Below are 15699 nucleotides of genomic sequence, written 5' to 3' on the forward strand. Positions count from 1 at the left end.
GGGTTCCAGATGATGGATTCGCTTCATCGCAGCTTAGCTTCTTCTATAAGAAAGAAGGCGTTCTTGCCAAGACCGGTTAATACAGTACATAAGGCATATTAAACGAAAGGTCCTTCTTGCGGAGTTTTGTCCTAAAGTGCCCCACATGCCTGCTCTTCGTAGATAGATATAGGATTCTCGGCATCCAGCCTTTACTTCACTTTAAAGAGGCGATTCGATAGACGCAGTTCGACACCTTGTTCTATTCTAAACAGAACTAGTATACAGACGCTTCTGGGCATTTGTCAAAAGAGTGAGATCCGCCTCCACTCTAAGAAGAAGGAATTCCTCCAGGGGCAAGTAGCCTGATTCCGCTACGCCCCTTTCGAAGCATAGGCCCACTTCAATCTCCCTGTGTGAACAAACAACCAGTGGTGGCTTCAGCATCCTCAATGCCACTTCCGCAACAGTGATGTAATATTTGCACATGTATAACATGCCATTCTAGATTCCGGGTATCCCCATGTAACACTTGTATACAAGTAGGCCACATCACAGTAAGCATCAGCCCCAGGCAATCTTTCCGGTGTGGGTAGGAAACCATTTCCGGTTCCGCCTCATCAACCTTAAACCATTCCGAAGCTCCTTGATTTAGTATTCTCAAAACTAGTGAATGGGTTCACACCACGACGGACAAAGTAACCTCAACCAATTACGTTGTTCAGAGATTGGATCATCCTGCAAACAAACAAGTATCGCCAATGTGCAGGCGCATCTCTAGCTTCCTGCCTAGTCATCCCACAGTGGCTAAACATATTTTCTTTCTTTGGAATCTGGGCGGATTTAGGTTGAAATTCCATAAGGATGATTACCATTTTTCTAGATTTGGTGGATGAACAAAGGAACGAAAACAGGACTTGGCGGACTTGCTACTTCGTTCTCGCCTTTGAGTGTGCAGGGCTTGAATCATCCATAAAACGCCTATTCCTGGGTGCCAAGCTTGTGTGAAATATCTAACTTGCCTTATTCCCGTAAGTGGGTTTCAATCCCAAAAGTGCAAATAATAGCAAAGAATTGAGATATTGTCTCAGTATTTTTGGCTAGTCCTCTTATATAGACTTTCCCTCCCTAAGGATGCTTATACTGAATAGGCTATAGGTTCCATCCTTCGATAGTCAAAGCTATGTGTACCGAACGGTAAATCTAGACTCGTAGGCGGACTCAAGCCCATGATACAAATATGGAAGTCAGAAAGAAAGCAGTTGATAACGAAAAGCCCGGTCGGACTTTTAGGGTAGGAGCCGAATATGAGGCATAAAGTAAGGTCCGACTTTTTAGTGTAGGAGTCGAATGGAAGGCATAAAGTCAGAGGCATGAGCGGATCAAGAATTCAGAGATTGGAAAGATGAGATGAATGTATTGACGTCAAAAGATGAGATGAATGTATTGACGTAATGTCATTATTGTATACCCTTAGTAAATAACATCCAAACCTAGAAACGAGAACACGCCCATCAAACGGAAAGAATGGATAACTCGGAGCCGAATAGCTTCCTCAAAAGCATGATGTATCGACTTACTATGAATAATGCGAGCTAGCATTGCATTTTGGGCAAATGTAAGTATATAATATATTATAACTCCAGGTCAAATGTCTGTAGATCAGTATATATTATAACTCCAGGTCAGAGACGGAGAATCGCTGTTATCGGATCTGGCTGGTAATACCCTTATGCTTAGTAGGGGGGCAGGTACTCAATTCCTCCCCTATCCGAACACGTTTCTTGCTTTCTTTCTCGCCGAAGGATCTTGCTTTCTTTCTCGCCGAAGGAATGTATAGAGGGGCGGTGGCGAATAAACTAAAGTTCCATATTAACCAGTTCGTCTAGAAGTCAAGGGAATCGTTTTCAAGGAACCTGATCCTGGGGACTTCTATAAAGAAAGAACGGCTTTGGGTCTTCGTATGTGGTACAGCATATATAGTAGTGAGACGCTCTACTTCCTCTTGTTCAGTTATGATTCGCTGGCAGTTTCCGGGTGGAGGGGCTCGCCCAGATGCTTTGCTAGACTTAAAGCATAATTTCTTGTTCGGTTGCGTTATCTACCACAAAGAGGTACTCGCCCTTTTCCATTAGAACAGTCTTTTTTCGCTATTACTGCCGGTCAGGTCAACGAGAATTCAATTAGGATCTTGTGCTATGTGCGCCACTCTCGCTTTGATCATATGCTTTGAGCGGAGTCGATGAGTTGGAATATTCGTGTAAGTATATGCCATGTATATTGAAAAGGGAGAAGCCCCAACTGACAGAGTCTAAATAGCACACCTGATGGATCATTCAATGGAAAGCCGAAGGCGAAGAGTTAGAACCTCCTAAGGGTGAGAGAAAGCGTCCTTTGCTTTGTTGATACCTAGTGTACACGGCCACCTACTTCAATGGATTCAAAAAGGTTGCTTGCTTTCTATTGCCGGCTTCCTTTTCGCGAATAATTCAATCTTGAGAAAGAAGGCCTTGTGGGGCATCTCCAGCTGCGCCAAATAAGGAAGATGGAAAGTATTCTTTGTAGACCGCTTCACTTACGGTTTGATACATAGTTTACTCAAAAACCCTCCCGGACAGAACTCTAAGGGTATCTCTGAAGATTCAAAAGAAATCAACTGCCAATCAAGACAATAATCAACTGCCAATCAAGACAATATTGAAGCACCGACAGAATTGATATACAAGTCCCTGTGAAATAGGAAAACGAATCCGAACCCACTAGTAAAGTATCCTTCATCGATCGGAACAAAACTAGCAAAAGCAACTTGGAGGGAGCTGCGCTATACATAAGACTAAGCCGGCTCTGCCCGAATGATACGATCAGAAACGAATTTATAGTACCCCAAGCTATGTGATCAATAACTCTTCTCCAAGACAAGAGTCGAATCCCTCAGGGCGCCCTAAGCAACCGAAAGATTCAGAATAAGGGTAATCCACAAGGCTATACCACCAAAAGGAAAGAGAGGACCGATTGATACCAATAGCAAGAAACACTTCTTTTGAGACTCCTAGGGGTGAGAATAGTTTCAGATCATATGGAATGAAATACCTTCACTTAATAAATGCTTTCTTTCTGTTATATGAGATAGCCCCTTCCCTTAGGAGGAACAGAAGGATACACAAGGGGGGGTCATCATTTCTAACAATTATTCACGTTCAACTCCACTTCAACCGAAACATAGTAACATTATCCCTCTCTTCCTAATGGAGGCACATACCATTCTTGTAACAGTGGATGGATAATCTCAAGTCTCGTAGTCTTTCTTTGTTTCTAAAAAGGTTGTGTCCTTTCTACATATATAGAAATTGGAGTCTTTCTTTCAATATATAGAAATGGGAGTCTTTCTTTCCCGCAACCATTGAATAGAGGAGGCGTCCCCCAAAGAATCTGTTTGCTTACTATAAATGCGTTTGAGCCTAAAAACATAGTCCTCTAGCTATTCAACTTCCAATCAAACAGGTCGCGCTTCCAATCAAAACCTCTATCGTTGCTGACAGGAAATCTACTAGTGCTTTTTCACTCTAACACTCCAGAACCGGATCTGATCTGTGCTATCAAACTGACGCCTATAACTCTACTCACTTCCAACACTTATTTCTGAGTATGCCCTTTTTTCGTCATGGCGGTAGGGCAGCTCTTCAACTACTCCTCTGAGAACTAATTTCCTATCTTGCCTCCGCTCTTCCAATGCTTTTTGCGCCTCTAAATGAGGACGGCCCCACTGAATCGGCAGTAATAGAATCCGCTGTTTATCAGTACTAGCTACCAAGCTCGGGCTTGAAGGGAATAGAACAAACAAGCAATATGCACTATATTAATAAAGAGTATTTTCCGTTTGTTTGAAAGTCAAGGTTCGGGTGTTGTTGGTTCAGTATCAAGTAAAGTATCAATTGGATATGAAAGTCGAGTAACAGTATCGGGTGCTTGAGTGGAATCAGTATTAGTTGGCGAAAAGAAAGAAGCTCGTTAATTGAGTATAGAATTTGGTAAGCTGACTCCTTTATATAGGAATTCAGTGTTGCGGTAAGTGAATGGTCTTCTTGTCCCGCCTCCCTGTCTACGTCTACGAGATCATAAACTTGATCAGATGATGCAGCAAACGATTCTTCAAGTTCCGGTGGGGCAAGTCGTTCACCCAGTTACGAGTCAGTAGTGGAGTTAGAAGAGATATAATCTAGTATGCTTGACAGCGCAGCACAAGACTCAGTTAAGTACTAACGGGATCTGCTCAATTCCTATCTTGCTCTATTCCTATCTTATGGAGAAATCATATTCGTTTTTGACTGTTTTCCTTGACTCTAAGCTAACGGGTCAGTTCAATTGATCTGGGCTTATGGAGTAATTTGTGGAAAGTAGAGTTTCTTTGTCTGCAAAAGGCTCTCAGTAAGTAACTGTATAGGAGTGAGTTCAGTCTACCAGATCAGAAGCTTTGGAAGCAGGAGATAGATCTTAATTAGGATGATCTGAAGCAAGAACAAGATCAGGAACCGGATCTGGATCAGAGGCTTCCGCTATATCCTGTCCGGAGTAGGTCAATATCCAAGATGCTGGGCGAGGCAAGATAATCCGCTGTTTCAGTTGAAAGATCTAGATCATAGTCCGGAGTGAAGTACCAGTGTTCTATTTGTATTGGATAATATTCCTCACTACACGGGATGGATCGCTATAGGTCCTAGATAGCTTACTTGCTTGCTCCTACAATAACTTGCTCATAGTTAGATCGGCCAATAGCCCTTAGATCCTTTGGACGGCGCGAAAGACTTATGGTTTCAACCTCAACAACCTCCTACATAGATTGATAGCACGGAGTAAGATAAGATAGATGAATAGCAATGAGCAAGATAGATGAATAGCAATGAGCAAGTATGTAAAGTCGAAGTCAATAAAGAAAGTAGTCTATCATGGTCCCGATCAATGGTTTCATTCTGGATCTTTGGCTGTTTCTATTCAGAAAGGGGCTGTAAAGTACCCATCTTCTGTTCAATGCACTTCCTGTTGAGTGAAAGAAAATCCTTTAGAATGGTGCTTGCCAATCACTCCTTGCCCGAGCAATACAGTAAAGGCCGTGTCTTAGTGCCCAACAAAAGATCTTTGCTTTGGAGAGCTAACGTATATGTAGCAGCCCTCTGTCCTGTTAGTATTGGGTGCCTCTCTCTGCCTAAGGGACGATTGTCAGATATGAATGAAGTAGAAAAGATAAAGAATCCCTAAATCAATAGGAGGTCTAGATTACAGCCCACCAGACTTCAACAAATAAGTAAGAAAGACTCTTTACCTCTAGCTCTTATATTGCATATTGCATCCCACCCCTCTTAACCTCTAGCTCTACTTGTATAGGATCGAACCTCTCCCGGAACCTTATAACTATAATCTGAATCTGGTTAGTTTCTCTCATTTGTGCTTCTTGACATTCGATTCTTCCTGATAGTGTAAGAGAAGGGGAATTTCCAGAGATGCTTGACAGGAAAGCAATATAAGCACTTTAGGAAAGTCAAAGAGACGTGGGTCTGCTCGAAAGAGGGAAAGGAGGAAGGCTGCCAGTGGTAGAGGTTGTAAAGTCAAGCTGTGAGAGAATAAGGTGCTTCGCTCTTGCCTCACCCTCGGTCATCCGCCTGTACCCCATTCGCCAGTGGCAAGTGCTTGTTGGTCAGTGAAATAGATATCTGCCTTCTTATATCTGCTCCGCAAGCCTGTATGTATGTATAGTCAGTCTGTCTCCACCTGTAAGCTTAAGGAAGTTTAGGGCAGTTTCAAGGAAAAGCTTTAATATAGATAGCTCTGATCTCAGCCACTAGCTAGCAGCCTGCCAGTAGCCTGTGATCCAGGAAGGGCCAAGTAACTACTAGACGTCAAAAGCTACTACTAGACAAGTACAGGAACAGGAACTCTCTACTTGAATCCTAAACTACCCTTTCCCTAAAACACTTGCTCACTCTGTCACTCCTGACTCGTTGCTATAAACCATATTCTATTGACTTCCAAACAAACTCCCGACTCGTTGCTATAAACTGCTTCCTGCTATAATCCCACGGACTAAGAAGACATATCTCTTTTGAATGCCCACTATGTTAAGGGAAGAAAAGAATCAAGATCAGAAACATAAGCAAGATCGGGCTTTGAAGAAGGAATTGATGAATAAGCCTAAGATGGAAAGTAGGCTGTCATATTTCTGACTACAAGTCGAGTTAGGAAGTCTGCTGTAAATGAAGTGGAGGTAGCAGCGGTACAAAGAGGAGGTTTGCTATAAGTGATTCAGTTTCAAAGTACCTAGAAGCATTGGTTACGGCTTAAGGAAAGAAAAGCTGTGGATCTAGCCTATTAGTATTCAAATAGATATTAGCTCGTATAGGCATATAAGAACTGTTCTCGTTGGCTCTAAGTGAGGATCATAAGCTTCCAGAAGGTATAGATTGTGGGTAATATTCCTTATTTAGATACGACTACTAGGCGCTGCGCTCAAAAGTGAGATACTACTACTAGGCGCTGCGCTCAAAAGATTCAATGAATTCTTAAGACAGTGGAGTTTAGTCCTTAGTTGATGCTAGTTAACGAGTTGATCAAAGTGAAAGTGCTAACGGAGCTCTTGTTGGTGACTTGAACCTTCTTCTCGGCTTGAGAAAAGAGCTAGAACCAGAAACTGTAATAATAATGAACCGGCATCTGATCCTGCTCCTAGCGGTAAGTAAACTATATGAATTATAGCAGTTAGAAAAGTGTGAAGTGACTTCGAATACTTACTTATACATATAAGGACTATGACTTATTACTAATAGTTATAGGAGTTAGGAGTTCAATTCCATACCTGAGTTATGAGTTAGTCGTACTTATCATTGCTTCACACAAGTCAAACTTTCGAGTTGCTTGCCCACTTCTGGTCGAGTTTCATCCTAGTTTGCTACTCAAGAATCAGAGGTTAAGTCGGCAGCAAGCGCATCTGTTAAACAAGCCAAGTCAGCAGCAAGACGTTCACCAAGTTTAGTTCAGGGAAGAAAAGAGGACAAGACAAACTACATAAATAACATATAATAAAGGTACTCCACTTGAAGCAGAAAAATCCGCAGTGCGCTTGTTAACTACACGAGTTATAGCATTTGATAACCACAGAGATAGGTAGCTGAACCAGAATCATTCGCTGAGTATGATATATGAGTCCTGTTTCTTTCACTCTCGAAGGAATACTTGCCAGAAATGGGAACCTCCACTATGGCTAACAACTCTTTGATCGAATACGAGGGAAATACTGGGAACGGTCTCTTATCCGGAAAACAAGACAAGGGGATGCTACAACACTCGGGAGAACCTCTCCTATCGAGCTGAGATAACCTCTTTCAAACAATCTGATGGGAGAGCTCAAAAGGAAGGATAACTAGGAGTCGAGGGGGAACTCAAAGAGGAATGAACGGAAGAAGGGAAAGGGCTGCTAGTGCCACTTATATATCTGCGAGTTGGCTTACTTGTAGTTGCTGATCTACCAGTTCCAGAGGATAGGTAAGTAAACTCTCCTCTTAAAGGAAGGAGTGCTAGGGAAGGGCCAAGCAACGGGCCAAGCAACGGGCTGAAACCAATACCCACTGAGACTGGAGCTAAGGAGTGATAGGCTATCCGACCCAACTATCAGACTCAAACCCATGCTTCCAAGCCTGCTACTGGTGCTACTTATTCTCCAACCAGTGCTGCCCGGACTTCAACGGGGTAGTTACAGGCTATCCGATCCAACTACCAGACCGATACTACTCCTACTGATTCCCTGCTTCGAGTCACAGACTGGAGCGAGTCGGTGTCAGGCTTAACTCACTGCTACCAAGGCTGATGTTGGGCAGTATCGGAATGGGGCTGCTAAGGGATAGATTGAAGCTAGGCACACTGAGAATAGAGCGAGGTAGTTACAGACTTAACCAAGTGCTACCAAGACTCCAAGCAGTGCTGGGCAGACCGAAACCACTACCGACCAGAATCAGTGCACTGAGAAACAGGCTTCAACCAGGCAGTACGAGAACCAAACCGGTGTCACTCAGGATCAAACCGGTGCTTGTAAGAACCAAACCAGTGTTGCTCGGACTGAAGCTTAGGTTTCTCAGACTTCAACCAGTCAATCCAAGACTGATACCGCTGTTGGGCAGGCTTAAAGTAGGGGTAGTAAGCCTAACAATCAGTAGTTACAGAATTGACCTAGGGCGAGCAAGCCTTAAAGCAGTGCCACTCAGAACCAAATCAGTACCACTCAGAATCAAACTAAGGAGTCAGAGAATGGAGCTCGTGCATCTAAGACCAAAACCACTGCATCCAAGACTTAAAGCAGTGTCAACAAGACTGAGCCAAGTACCACCGAGAATGAGGTTAAGGAGTTACAGACTAAAACTACTACCAACCAGACTGATCTGTTGGGTACTCAGAATCAAACTAGTAAGTGTAAGGCTATGAAGTGAGACTTTAACCAATGAATCCAAGCCTGATACTGGTGCCGCTGAGACTGTAGCTTGTTAGTATGGGACTGAAGCGGGGGGCTAACCAGACTCAAATCGGTATCGCTCAGAATTGACTTAGGTAGTTACAGACCCCAACAAGTGCTTCCAAGGCTGATATTAGTGCATCTAATCCTGGGGCTAATTGCGGTATGTTAGTTAAGGCTTATATTGGAGGGGCTATTTGCGGTAAGTATAGACTAACTCATCGAAGGGGCTAATTGCGGTAAGTTAGCCATCTATTACTATACTAAGGGGGGATTTGCGGTAAGTGTGATAAGAATAAGAGGGAAAGGGGGAATTGCGGTAACTCTATAGATGTACTAATTGCGGTAAGGCCTGTTCATTCTGATTGTGGAGCTCGGGTCTATTGGAGGTCGGGTAGGCAAGTAGTCAAGTGAGAATGAAAGTGAACTGTAGAGGTCTCGTTGCTTGGTCGTTAGTAGTTACTTGCCCAGTGCCTTGGCGGCCGGTATTAAACTCTCACTCGAACAGCCTCTCATCTAGAATACCTGGCTGGCACTGGCTTCATCCGGATACTGCTTAGTTGCACTCCGATGCCTACTAGTTTGATTCTGCTAGTTACTGGTGGAAGTCTTAGCCCTCCCATTACTTGCTCCATTCCTATACTGACTGGTGGAATTCTTTACTTCAGTACTTATTGCTTAGCTTTGAGGCTAGGTCTAGGTCGACTTCAGTAGATACTCTTTCCGCCCTTATCTTACCATAACAAGTATTTCCTACCGCCCTTATCTTACCATAACAAGTATTTCGTACCTACCTCGTACCAGCTAGATCTATTCCTATTACTATTATTATTGAATAACTATTCTTATTTCAACTAGCCCCCTGTAGTAGTAGAATGATTTGTGTACTTAAGATCCACTGGTGCCAAGTCCTGTGTTCGCCAACCACCGATACTACAGAGAAGGTGTATCAAACTACAGGAACAAGAGAAGAAGTGCAATCAAAGGTTACTGCGGGCTATGCTTCTAATGGAATGATTCTTATTGCCCCAACTCCACTTGGACCACTACGCCCACTGTTATAGTATGGACCAGACCACTATGCCTACTGAATGAAACAAGCACAGCAGTTTTTCCTTTAGTTAGTGCTTACTGACGCCTCTGATTGAAGGTCACTTTCCTCCCTCGCCTTCACTTGCAGAACCCAACGAGCAGGACTTACTTATGACTCGTACTATATACTTAATTGAGCTTGCTAACGCTAGAACAAAACTCCTACCGCACCGGATAAAACACTGGTAATAAAACTACTTAAAATATACCACTTGTGCAGTTACTTGTCTAGTTGCTTGGCCTGTTTCTTCCCATACCTTACCTCCTTTAGATAGGGGAATGCGCGATTGCTGTAAATCAGGGTAGTAATTCATTCTTTCCCCAATAGTTGTAGTTTCCTTAACTCAATTCTTAAAGGCAGGCGTAGGGGAGCAATGACTTTTGTTTGATACCTGGCAGCCATGAAAGCTACTACTACAAAGGCAAAGAAAGTCAGGGAAGGGGGTTTACCGCCAACACCGCGTAAGTACGTACTACTTTAAACTACACTTTCATAACGGACAGAGCAACAACACCTACTACTATAGCTTTCCAGGTAATTCTAGTCATTCTAGTAATTCTAGACTCCCTAACAGCTACTAACACCTTGGCCTGACGGGCAAACACCGACCGAGCCAATGCAGGAATGGACCTCTCCCTCGCCAACCTCTATGTGCTTTCAACTACAAACTAAAGTCACTTATTGTTCATCAACCCCTGACCTCTTCAACAACTGGAATGGAATCTAACAGATACTTTAGACCCGACAACCTGGGATCGGACAGAAGTCAAGTTTCTCTAGTTGAAAAGTCAGAAACAGAGGAATTAGCCGCAGGTGTATAATGGATAATATGGGTAACTATCCAACCCAGTACTCTATCTCTCAATGAAAACGGGCGCTAAACAAGAAAGATTGAATCAAGTATTTTTAGCAAGAGGGGCTTAAGAATCAGTAGTAGTTGACAGTTGACATAGGTGTTGTTGCCATAGGTAAGTAAGTAGATAAGTCTAATTCAGTTAAGCAGAGGGGAGCCTCATTCAGTTCATAAGGTATACGGATGTTAGGCTTCAATGCATTTATACAGCCGAGAAGTAGATTTCATAGGGAATTTCCCATCAAACGAAATCACCAACCAAGTCACTAGGCAAAGAACTACTAATCCGTCTGCTTGTACTGGTCCTATATTCTCTATTGACTACTTGCTTCACACAAGAACTTAAGCCTACCCGAGCCTAGTAGTGGTTTCACTCCTTCTGGTTGCACTCTTGAACTACCGAGTTTCTTTCTCTGACTAGCTTCTTCAATTCCCTTGCTAGCTCACCTCCGAAACTGTTACTACTGAGGTGTATTCTTTACTTCACTACTGGATGCTGACTTGAGTCTGATCGGTGTTAGCTGAATTCTTTAGGTTCAGGTTTTAGTCAGAGTTATGAGCCATAGGTATGGGATATCTGAGTTTAGGTCATTCTATTAATTAGTAGTGAATTCTGCCCTGAACAACCCTAAAGATGTTAGGAATAAATGCATTTCTAGGCCCCAATGGGGGTGTGACATGAAAGATTTCCCATCAAACTTAGAAACATGCGAAATAGCACCTTTGAAGCCCCTATCTTGAGGTTAAGTGACTTTCCACATTGATAGTTTCGCGCGTGAAGTGTAGTTTAGTGCTATCGGTTCATCAAGGGGAGTTTCAGAAGTTATCTACTATATAAGAGAGAATGAAAGTAGGAATGTCTCAGAACCCTTATTTGGAATGGCTCTAAGTATGCCGGTCTCTCTTGCCTGCTTGCCCCCAAACCCACCTATCCTCGAAAGTCACTTAGGATATCCCTGGCCTTTCCTTCAGCCCTATTATAAAGTACGCTGCTTCCTTTGTCTATAAGGTAACTAATATCTTGAACTCTTCTATTCCGGATAGATAGCTGGTATTGAACTAACTCAACTCCATTCTTAGAGGAGCAACCAAGCAAACCTTACCGGACAGCTTCTCTCTAGGCCTAGGCGACATCCCGAGTTGAAGAAGTTATTGAATCAGTTCTATTATTATTATATAAGAAAGAAATACAGAAATCAATAAAGAAAGAAAAGCTATTCATCTAGCGCATTCCCCTTCTTTGTTTAGTAGTTGCTTCAAAGTAGATAGTTGCCTGAGGTAGATTAGAGCCCAGTTCCGGTTCTTTACCTTAGTTGTCATAGAGTTCCCTCCATTTCAACCGCATTCTATTCTTTTCTGGAGTATAGCTCGTATACTAGTTTCAGGGATTTCTCCACTAAATTCATTCGAAACATTATCCTTAATAAGAGAACTTTCTAAACATTCTACTCCAACAAAGGATTACACTCGGGATTAACCTATCAATCTGGTCTTCATGAAAGAACCAGACCACTCCCAATCAAGGTCTTCATGAAAGAATTCCACAAGTGTAAGTCAACCTCTAAGTAAACCTCGGATCCCGCTCTTGCTCTGTGAACTAACCACTCCCAAACACAGGACTCAAAAGAAGTCCTAATTTCGCCTCCCCGACCTCTTATAAGTGTTAACCCCGAACCTACCTCGCCTCTGGACTAGAACATCTCAGCTAACTGAATGAGGCTAATCTACCCATGTCAACAATGAATTGAACCCTGCTTGATCATCTCTGCTAACTCAGGCCTCTCTTGCTATTGAAACTAAGGCTTTCAGCACCTTGCAGACCCGACACTTGGCCTCACTACTTACTAGAACAGTACTGGCACCCTGCGGATTCTCGGCTTTCTAAAAGAAATAGATTCTCTTTGGCTTCTGTATAAGATGAAACAATAACTGCTGATTCTATTTCAACTGCTTCAGGAATTGGATGTGCTTCCTCTTCTTCTCGAGTGGACAACAACAGGAACTAGCCCGCTTGATGCCTCAGATCAGATCCCCCAAACATTAGTATAAGATAAGTATGAGTTTCCAAAGAAAGCACCCTTCTGGATTTCCTTCTGTCCTGACCTAACTTTCTCACAGGTCTCACTGGTATTCTCACTGGTCTCACTGGTATCTTTATTTCTCACTGCTTCTAACCCTTCTGGGCATTAGGCTTCGGCTTCAGATCAATAGGAATCTGCTGCAACTTACTATAGGGGCCTAGACGTTACTCGCCAACTACGGAAACCCACCCTGTATGTGCTCTGAAATTTCATTAGAAAAGAAAAGAGACCGGGCAGCGTCCTGTGTTAACCTGTATTCAAGGCGTCAGCGAGTTCTAGTTATGCGTCAGTATCCATTTAGTATTGTATTCGTATCTGTGTCAGCCTCAGGGAAAGTAGTTTCATCCGCTTCATTAGTTGTGGAATACCGAGTAGCCAGAGAAGAGAGATTGCCTGTTGCCATAGGTAGCTGAGCCATAGGTAAGAGGTGGATGAGCCAGAGGAGAGGTATAGTTTGACCCGCCAAGCAACTACGTAAGTTGCGCGGCAGGAGCGGTTCCAAGGAGTAGAGTAGAGTTGACTTCCATCCCAACTCAAGTTAAGTACTATTTATCGATTTGCTATCCGCCAAGGAACAGAATGTGTAGCGGCAGTGTTGTTTCCCGGGAAAACGCAAAGGTAGAAAACGACTTTCACTCTAGTAGTTACTTGGCGATGATAATTCTATCTATTATTATTAAAGAAACCAGTGGAATCTCAAGTAGTTGTCCAGTGCTAACAAGACTGATGCGGTGTCCATTGACTCTCTGTATTGGTCGCTAAGGTCTATAACCACTGTTGCTGGGGCTACTACTGGTGTTGCTAAGGCTTCAACTGGTACTGCTTGGACTGCAGCTGCTAAGGGGGAGAATTGAGCTACTAGGGGATAGAATAGAGTTGACTTCTTTTATTCCCTTGTTTGATCTTCTCTTCAGTTTACAAGTAGTGGTCCTGCTTCACCAGTAGCTGAGGCTTCCAATCTAGTAATTGAACTCAGTAGTTAAAGAATGGGTTGTGTCCACGATCGGAGGAGTAAGTAAAGGAATTCCACTCAGTAGTAACAGACCGAAAGGAAGAATGGAACGGCGTAGTCAAATCTTAGGCAACATCTCCTGTACCTTAGGCTACAACATCTCCAGCACCCGCGCTGACACAACACCCTAAAACAGGACTCGTTCTTACCAGACAGGTTATCTATAGGCGCCATCCCAAGTTGCAATCAGAGAGAGAATCTTCAGTGCCAAAGTCAACTGCTAGCATAGTTTCAAGATCAGAAGCCGGGGAAGCTGTTCTCAAGTAAGCTGCAATCGGTTCTTAAAGGTGAGTGTGAGTTTCGAGATTTGTTCTGTATTTCCTGCCTCCGCCTGAGAGAGCACGCCGGTTGGTTACCTATCTCTATTGTACCCCTCTGTGTTTCTTATCTGGCTAATTATTCTGCTGTAGTTGCTCGTCTGCTTGTCGGCTTGTCTGCTTTTCTGCTCTATTATATAAGATGTCATTTAGGAGACATCCTTTCTTTACTTTATTTTCCTGGCCGGGCCTCTCCTTCTGACTGACTGTAGTACTACCCGAGTGGAATCTGTATTTGTGGAATCTGTATTAGTTTAGAGAGGTAGAGGAACGATAGGTGGGTAGGCGAGAAAGATAGCCCTAAGGTTGGTTCAGAGCACCACCCACTTCGGTTGGTTCAGAGCACCACCACCCACTGCACAGGGTTGGCAAGAGGGCAGGTCATCAAGGGGGCCAAGCAACTTATAATGTATAGCGGCAGGAGCCCCTTGAATCCGTTGTCAGAGTTTCATCCCCAACTAGTAGTAAAAGTGGTTATATCAGAGTTGAAGACCAGTCCCTTAGTCTGAGTTTGAGACCGCATTGAGAGAGTTGTTGCCGGGAAGGGAGTGAATCACTAGGGAGTTCCAGAGTTAAGAAAGAGGAATTAGTTGACAGAGCAGAGGTCGTGGCAGAGTAAAGTACTGGCTTTGAAGCTATAAGTAAAGAAGTGCAGAATTGCTATCAACCCCGGGGGAGTTTCAAGGGAAGGGGAGTTTCAAGGTCAAGTCTCAAGTGTAGTGCCACAGTTATCAAGTAAGCAGTTAGCGAGTAGGGAATAGAAGCTGGATCACTATCAGCAGTCGTAGTTGACAGAGGAGTGGTTAGTTTACAGAGAAGCCAGAGCAATAACTGGAATTAGTTGACTAAGGTATCGGAGCCATAGGTATTGTAGCCGGAGGTGTAGTAAAGTAGTACAGCTTCATCGAAGGCTCAACAGAATAAGATGCTTGACAAGTCCTGTGTTCGGGAGCTCACAAGGCATAGGATGCAGCTGCCTAAGATCAGAACCAAACCGCCAAGCAACGGTGCGCCAAGCTACTACTACAGTGGAAAGAGAAGACGAACACAAAACAGGACTTCTTCATAACAGGAGCAGCTCTTTAGCGACACCAATGACTTAAGTGCAAAGGAATTGAGGAAAGACTTGCTCATAACTCCCGGATACTTGACTTGCTCCTTACTCTATACTTGTTGAACTAAGTTCATTGCTTTGCTGCGAGGTAAAGTACTTGCTTTTGTCAGGTTATTCTCTTTATTGCTCTAGATTCTTCTCTTTATTGCTCTAGTAGTTGCTCGGCCTCACCACTTGAATTCTTTGGTCAGCGAGCCCAGCCCAGTGGAATCCGTAGTGGTTGAAAGCTGCCCTTAAGTTAATGGTTAGAGTTTCATCAGTTCACCAGGCAAGCGTATACTAGACAAGTGTCACTCCTTACTCAGGTACCAGAGTGCACTTTCATTCTCACTTGACTACTTTCTAGTTTCATTCTTTCACTGCCTTGTGCAATTCCTACTTTCACTACTTTCCAACTTAGTTCCATTACAGCTTCAAAGCCTCTAACTAAGGACCATGGTAAAGCAAAGAAATACTCAATTCCATCTCTTTGAACTCCGCTGACATACCTTACTGGTTCAGATCCTTTGCCAACAACTAGAAAAAGAAAAGGACTACTGGAATTCCACTTGACTACTTATTCCTCCCCTGACTCAGATCCTGTTTAAGAGCCAGATCCCATAGTAAGATAGAATTTGGAACTCAACCAAAACTGACTATAAGGGCTCGCTAACTACTTACTTGATAACTACACTTTCCGACTTAACTTCAATTAAACGACTTGGACCTTGTAAACTAATACTTCTTGAAACAAGCTGCTTTCTTCTATCCCTCAGGTTC

The sequence above is a fragment of the Musa acuminata genome, unplaced genomic scaffold, assembly GCF_036884655.1.
Source record: "Musa acuminata AAA Group cultivar baxijiao unplaced genomic scaffold, Cavendish_Baxijiao_AAA HiC_scaffold_1146, whole genome shotgun sequence".
NCBI classification, from domain to species: domain Eukaryota; kingdom Viridiplantae; phylum Streptophyta; class Magnoliopsida; order Zingiberales; family Musaceae; genus Musa; species Musa acuminata.